Genomic DNA, 6,944 nt, shown 5'->3' on the forward strand with positions numbered 1-6,944 from the left:
ATAAAGCAAGACTTCTGAGTGTGGAGTATAGTCTGCAGATTTGCATTCTGTTTAAAATGCTCTTTGAGTCATTAGTAGCTTACAGGAACAGCTGTCTCTTGGGTACCTGCTGTGGTCAATATTAAAATGCTTGCAAAATAAAAGAGCACTGGCACCCAGCCTTAAGTTGTTATTTTTATACTTAATACATGACCTTTAGTAATAAAATCCAGGAAATAGGAGCAACAAAAATGACTGATGTGGGTGCATCCAGTGTATCATTTGAGCTGGTCTGTTCAGACAAAATCCTCACCCTGGGGAATAATGATGTTCAAATTCCAGCTGAACCAGACACTGGGAAGTTGCATTCTTATTGCCCTGAAAGACATTTCCTAATGTAGAGGAAGCCAATTAGCTTGACACTATTGATTTTAAACTTCATTTTTCATTTCCATTGTGTAGCTTTTATTCTTAGGGATTTGGTGTTTTTTGGCTAGTTGATCTTCCTTCTATTCATGACTGGTACACGGCTGCCTAGATTCATGTAAACCATATCCTTAGTGGGTCTTTTATTTGTGAATCAGTGGCTGAAAAGAAATCAGGCTCATGCAAAATACAGGAGGTTTTTTCCCCCCCTGAAAAATTCAGTTTGAAATGGAATTAATTAATTACCTCTACACAGTGGTTTTGGCTTTAATGGCAAGGGTTAAATACATAGTTACTGGAGTGATCAAGATGTGTACATGCCTCAGGGCCAGATCCTGATAGCCTCACTCACAGTATAGTTTTGGTAATCTCATTCATGTCCCTGGGATTACTCATGGAGCAAAATGATATGTCACATGACTAAGGGCATCAGAACTTGGCCCTCACTGAAGAACCTTGTGGCTTTATTATTATTGGTGTCCTTTGTTCTCCCTTTCCCCTACTTTTTGTTAGTTGATGATCCTTCTCAGTTGTGTTGAGTTGAATTTACATTAGATGCTCTATGGGATTATAGCGCATTTCAACTTGATTTTGGTGTGTAGCACATTGTTAAATACTCAAAAAAGTGGGGGAGGGGACTGGAGAGAAGAGTGGACTTGCAAGGGGCTATTAAGTGTTTCCCTTCTACATCAAGGTTTCAGGTCTTTCCTAGACTAGTGATGGGTGAACAATTAATTCATCAAAGTTTGCCTCTATCTATTCATGAATTGTTTGAAAGCGAAGTGTGGTTTTTTTTCTGGAGTGTTTTTCTTCTTTTTCATATTTATTCTTAGTCTGCAGCTCATTCAAAAGCAATTTGTGTGAATATTCAGTATCTAAGATATGTTGATTGATTGCACACAGACCTTAGGTTACATGGAATATTTCTGTACCGTGAATGAATGAGCATTACTTTTAGAATCAGGTTTCCACTGCAAATTTTCATATTTACAAATTCAGAATGCTTCCACTAATTGTTTCAATAATTGCTTAAACTGTGCTATTTCTGCAAACATTCCTGCTTAAATTTGCTTAAAATTATTCAAACATGTTCAGACTTTATTGGGCAATAATTAGTCAGTTTTAGTAATGACTAAAACTGTTAATCTCTAATGGTTGTTCCAAGACTTTAGCAACATTTGTCAGACTTTCGTCACTATGTGACCTTCACCAGTTATAAAGTCCTGGGAATTGAGTGTTGCTGAAATCAAGGTCTTAAACCCTGGTTGGCTGACCTAAGAGAATGGTTTACTGTGATAATTCCTGACATTCTAATATGTGTAATCGTTCTTCCACTTAATTTAGAATAAATGGTTCAGAAAGAACAGTGACTTTGTAGGCAGAATAATGATAGTACTCCTTTTTGCATAGGAAGGACACAAAATTATCTTGGGTAGTGCTTCTCACTGTGCCTTGGTCTGTAAATCACTGTGTTACCCCCTGGCCTCCAGCAAGAGGGAAACTTGCTTATGGATAACTGGGTGTCAGCTCCCTGACCCCACTAGCAGGTTAGCTATGCAAACAATCCCTTCTGGCTCTGCAAGCCTTTATTTTGCCTTGTAGATTAACACTAGGTGTTCCTCAGCACCTTTGAAATGTTCCCATAAGAACAGCCCTACTGGGTCAGATCAATGGTCCATCTAGCCCCCTCGCCTTTCTTCTGACAGTGGCCAGATGCTTCAGAGGGAATGAAGAGAACAGGCAATCTTTGAGTGATCCAGCCCTTGTCGTCCACTGCCAGCTTCTGGCAGTCAGAGGCTAGGGCCACCCAGAGTGTGAGGTTGCATCCGTGAGCATCTTGGCTAATAGCCATCGATGGACCTATCCTCCATGAACTTATCTAATTCTTTTTTGAATCCCTTATAGTTTTGGCCTTCACAATATCCGCTGGCAACAAGTTCCACGGGTTGACTGTGCATTCTATAAAGAAGTACTTCCTTTTGTTTGTTTTAAACCTGTTTCCTATTAATGTCATTGGGTGACCCCTGTTTCTTGTGTAGGTGAAGGAGTAAATAACACTTCCTTGTTCATTTTTTCCGCACCATTCATGGTTTTATAGACTTCCATTATATTCCCCCTTAGTTGTCTCTTTTCCAAGTTGAAAACTCTGTCTTTTTCCCTTGTGGTGTCCACTGAACACACACAAATACCAGGTTTTCTGTCTCCAAAGCAATAGCAGACAGTCCAGCTTGAATAATTCAAACTTGTATGATTCCACAGCACTGAAATACATTTATAATAGAAACAATAATAAGTTTATTATCAAAAGTTCAAGATTCAACAGCTAGTGAGTAAAGATAATGGAAACAAAAGGATTACATATAAAACAAAATCATAACACGATTTCTAAAGGAGACTAAATTTAAATTAGCGGGCTAACCTGTTTGAAGAAATTAATCTCACCTCAAATATCCTTTGCAGCGTTTCAACCAAACCAAATATTTTCGTGGACGTAATCGCACTGCCTGATTACTTCCTAGGTGCAGGATAAAGGGGTGTCTTTTTGCCTTCTCCTACTATCTCCAAAGTTAATTGTTTGTCCTCAGATACAGTCAACTCCCCCTCCCATTGCTTGTGCTCCAGTGTGCTCTTCCCTGTTGCTTTCACATCCCCCTGTTGACTTAGTATGTGGATGTGCAGTCATTGTGTTGGCTTACAGTGCTTAATTTATATGCCAGCAGATCACACCTTGTCATGAATGTAGCAGAGCAGCTATTTCTGCTTTAGCTGAGATTGTCTTTCTAAAGAGTTGTCTTTTTTGCATTGGAAGATGTTACTTCACTCATTCATAGGAGTATAAAGCTAATAGGACATATTCAGAATTGCTACAACTGAGGGTCATGTTAATATATAATGGTATAAAATTGTGATGGGGCATGAAAGTATAAAATGCCCCTGAAAGGAATTCTGTACAGACCGATATAATTGGAGTTAGATAGGCAGAGAAGGGGTGGTGTAAGGGATGAGGAAAGGGGGCATTACTTAAATAAAAGGAACATGTAAGGGGCCAGTTGAGGATGGATTAGTTCATTGTTTTTCCTAGCCACCAGAGCAGTGTCTAATGAGCAGTGTAAAGTACAGCTATCCCAGACTATAGTTCACTAGAGCTCATCAGAAATTTTCCAACTAAAGCATTTTCTGATGAAACTGTGATTTATTGAACCTGAAATGTCTCATGAAAACATCTTAGGTTAGATGAATTTTTGTCAAATCACTGGCAGGTTTCCAAGTCAGAATGAAACCAAATTTCAAAATATGTGAATATTTCACAAGCCAGAAGTCTCTAGTTTTGGCCAACTCTGTACTCTATACAGATGTTACACAAAGCAGCCATCCACACTCCCAACCACGCCACAAAGCTCCTCTGTGCTCCTCCACAAAGTCTCACACACAGGATTTTAGGACAGTCCCTCCTAGGGTGACCAGACAGCATGTATGAAAAATTGGGACAGGAGGTGGAGGGTAATAGGTGCCTATATAAGACAAAGACCCAAATATCAGGACTGTCCCTGTAAAACTGGGACATCTGGTCACCCTAGTCCCTCCATTCCCCTGAGGTGCCCGTTGGATAGAACGAGGCAAGGTTTGAACCAGACCGTCACAGCATGTAGAATCATATGCACTCACACAGGCGACTGTCCAGTTTTGCAGGCAATTGAGAAACAAACTCCTGGCAAATACAACTCACGTTGAGACCTCTGAATGTTGAACTACGTAGCCCAATAATTGCTGCCTGGCTCATGCCTGTGGAACCAGGCTAAAGAGTTGTGTAGGCACTTGCATCTCTGTATTCAAACACCTGCTGTGACAGACTCTAATAGGCTATACAGCTTGCCACTTGATTGCACTAGGTTTATATAGAATGAGGAGACTGTAAATGAAAACTAAGAGGGTTAGACATCAAGGCTGGTGGCCAGAAATATGAGGCTAGAAAGAGGTGTAGATAACACAAACCAGTTATTACAGGTGTGTGTTTTGATAGAATCAGAAGGAATACATGCAGTTGAACACACCCCATCCACTGGATCTGCTGTATAGATACTGAGGCAGGGCACCTGTGCACTAGTCAAAATCAGGCACTTAAATGTGGCAAACAGAAGGTGAATGGATGCACAGTTCATACAGGGTGATATTCTCTCTGTGAAGAGGGTCAGTATAAAGCCTATTACCCTACTTCAATCCTATTACGAGGCCTTACGTGCTGCATAGGCCTCTGCACAACGGGTGAATTTCACATCCCGCCTCCCCCCCACACCGCAGGTATTGCACTCCCCACCCTGAACCTCTGCAGTAAATGAGGTCAGCCCCCTTGTGGTCATCCCTAACACTGCTGCCTCATTCAGGAACCAGTTGGCATGCAGGGTGCTGCATACATAGCATACAAACAATCGTAGGATTAGAAGGAACTGCAAGGGTCATCTAGTCTAACTCCGCTGAAGAGTATGAAATTCCACGTCCTCGTTAGACACCTGGTGGGTTGTAAATATAGATAGTTTCTACTGACTCCAGTGATAACCGTCACAATTTCAATTTAGGGGCTAGAGTTTATGCCAGTATGTAATCTGTTTCTTGAATTTGGCCCAGTGGCAATTATTTTACAATATATTCTATTTTTGGGAAGGGGATAGTAAGTTTTATTGTCCTTTCTTAGTTGTATACAACACAAAATAATCATTGCTTCGATATATCAGCATCTCTGGCACAGATTTGCTTGGGCTCTGTTCCATCTTATTCTTAGAATAAGTTTTATGTGCTGTATTCATTTATTTTAATGATTAGATGGTGTTAATTGCATTTTTGATTTGGCACACATTTCCAAATAAACCATCTTAAAATAAGAACAATTTTATTAAATGCAGCTATTATGCAAAGTGATCACATGCACTGCCTCTTCAATTACCTTAACTTTTCACTGATTTTTATTTCTTGTAAAATATTTTACAACTTTAATTTTTATGCCCCTCATTTTTCTCCAGTGTTGAAGTACAGTTTCATATGTCTTGTGATTAAATTGACTCCATAAAACTTGTACTGTTATTTTAAAAATAGGTCTATGTTTCTTGATATAATGATCTGTTAGATTAATAGTATCTTTAAAAGCAATTAAGCATAGGTCATGCAATATAATATTCTCATTTTTAATGTATTGGGAAAGAGAAAACATATACATTTTAATTTACAATGTGCTTCCATTAGAAGTGTTGTTTAGTAATCCTTGTCTAATACCTTAGCTGAAATCCCTTTTTTTTATTGTGAGAGTAAACATATAAAAAAGAGTAATTGGGGGGGAGGGGAGGAGAGAAGGGAGGAAAGTTACATTGTGCAGTTTTGGAAATCATAACAAAGAGGCCTAAAGATGCTTGGAAAGCAAATTAGACTTCATTGTTAAATGTGATATTGCAGCAAAAAAGGCCATTGCAATATTGGGCTGCATAAGTATGAGCAGAGTCGTATCAAGGAGTAGAGAAGTTGTCCCTCTGTATTGATTTTAATGGCAGCAAGATAAGGTCCGGCATGTCTGAAGTAACCAGACTTGGAATTTATTTTCAATTCTGGGCATCTCATTAGCTGGAAAAATATTGACAAATTGCAGAGAAGGGGGAAAAATATTGGGTTGGTGAGATTTGTCTGAGGGAAAATTAAGAGGTCTATTTAATGAAAGGAGTTGTTTAAACTGGAGGAAAAAAGGAAAATGTAGGGGCTGACTATCAGGAAAACTTGCTAACCGTGCGATCTGCTAGGCTTGAAATAGCCTTGCAGAGAAAGTGATGTAATCTCTCCAACTAGGGACATTTAAAAACCTACAGTGGATACTAAATGTACTATAGGGAACAGTCTTGCAATGGCAGGGAGATGGACTCCGTAAGCCGGTAAGTACTTTCCGTTGCTAACTCTTATGACTCCATGATAACAAAGCATATTTTGGTAGTTTATAAAATGTTACTAATACTGAGGTTAGACAAGAGGGCCTATTTGTTGGCCAAATATACCATACAGTATTCAGGCTTAAAACAAAGCAACCAACTATTACCAAAGACCATCAAAAGGTGAGATACTTCGAACAGAAGTTTATGTGCTTCCATGTATTGTGGTCTCATGCAAGGAAATCTCTCCTAATTCATATGGTCCCTACTGAAAAGCCTAAACTGCAGTGCACAATATGCCACATACACATTGTGATTTCGATTTAAAATGTTGGTGTGGCCCCAGGAACTTGGGGAAGAGTTGGGGAGCAAACCTTTAGGGACAGACTGGGTAACTTATTCACTGGCTCACACTGGGTGTGATATGGAGCTGCTCTGTCCAAGCAGGAGAATGAGGAAGCATCATACCTCAAAAAGCCTGTGTTGGGGTGTTCATCCCACACCAGCCTAGAAGGGGTTAATGAGGTTGAGGAGAGGCCAATTAACCAGAGAGGCCACAGCTGATAGGATTTAGCTGGCCTAAGTAACCACTGAATGAAGATAGAAGGGAAGGAACAGGTGGAGTACGATAAAGCC

The sequence above is a fragment of the Emydura macquarii genome, unplaced genomic scaffold (genome assembly GCF_026122565.2).
Source record: "Emydura macquarii macquarii isolate MOO-44397 ecotype Brisbane River unplaced genomic scaffold, CSIRO-AGI_Emac_v2 contig_1790, whole genome shotgun sequence".
NCBI lineage: Eukaryota > Metazoa > Chordata > Testudines > Chelidae > Emydura > Emydura macquarii.